The sequence below is a fragment of the Piliocolobus tephrosceles genome, chromosome 12, assembly GCF_002776525.5.
Source record: "Piliocolobus tephrosceles isolate RC106 chromosome 12, ASM277652v3, whole genome shotgun sequence".
NCBI lineage: Eukaryota > Metazoa > Chordata > Mammalia > Primates > Cercopithecidae > Piliocolobus > Piliocolobus tephrosceles.
Window position 1 is genome coordinate 105161567 of NC_045445.1, and position 1425 is coordinate 105162991.

A 1425-nucleotide genomic window follows, 5' to 3' on the forward strand; every position below is an offset into this window, starting at 1 on the left:
CCCACGGAGCCTCCCTCCTTGCTAACACAGCAGTCTGCGGCAATCTAACCGCAAGGCAGCAGCGAGGCTGGGGGAGGGGCGCCCGCCATCGCTGAGGCTTAAGTAGGTAAACAAAGCTGCTGGGAAGCTCGAACTGGGTGGAGCTCACAGCAGCTCAAGGAAACCTGCCTGTCTCTGTAGACTCCGCCTCTGGGGACAGGGTACAGATAAAAAATAACAGGGGAAGCAGCAGAGGCCTGTGCAGACGCGAACGACTCTGTCTGACAGCTTTGAAGAGAGCAGTGGATCTCCCAACACGGAGGTTGAGATCTGAGAAGGGGCAGGCTGCCTGCTCAAGTGGGTCCCTGACCCCTGAGTAGCCTAACTGGGAGACATCCCCCACTACGGGCAGTCTGACACCCCACACCTCACAGGGTGGAGTACACCCCTGAGAGGAAGCTTCCAAAGCAAGAATCAGACAGGTGCACTTGCTGTTCAGCAATATTCTATCTTCTGCAAACTCTGCTGCTGATACCCAGACAAACAGGGTCTGGAGTGGACCTCAAGCAATCTCCAACAGACCTATAGCTGAGGGTCCTGACTGTCAGAAGGAAAACTATCAAACAGGAAGAACATCTATACCAAAACCCCATCAGTACGTCACCATCATCAAAGACCAGAGGCAGATAAAACCACAAAGATGGGGAAAAAGCAGGGCAGAAAAGCTGGAAATTCAAAAAATAAGAGTGCATCTCCCCCTGCAAAGGAGCACAGCCCATCGCCAGCAACGGATCAAAGCTGGTCAGAGAATGATTCTGACGAGATGAGAGAAGAAGTCTTCAGTCCATCAAACCTCTCAGAGCTAAAGGAGGAATTACGTACCCAGCGCAAAGAAACTAAAAATCTTGAAAAAAGAGTGGAAGAATTGACAGCTAGACTAATTAATGCAGAGAAGGTCATAAACGAAATGACAGAGATGAAAACCATGACACGAGAAATACGTGACAAATGCACAAGCTTCAGTAACTGACTCGATCAACTGGAAGAAAGAGTATCAGCGATTGAGGATCAAATGAATGAAATGAAGTGAGAAGAGAAACCAAAAGAAAAAAGAAGAAAAAGAAATGAACAAAGCCTGCAAGAAGTATGGGATTATGTAAAAAGACCAAATCTACGTCTGACTGGGGTGCCTGAAAGTGAGGGGGAAAATGGAACCAAATTGGAAAACATTCTTCAGGATATCATCCAGGAGAACTTCCCCAACCTAGCAGGGCAGGCCAACATTCAAATTCAGGAAATACAGAGAACGCCACAAAGATACTCCTCCAGAAGAGCAACTCCAAGACACATAATTGCCAGATTCACCAAAGTTGAAATGAAGGAAAAAATCTTAAGGGCAGCCAGAGAGAAAGGTCAGGTTACCCACAAAGGGAAGCCCATCAGACT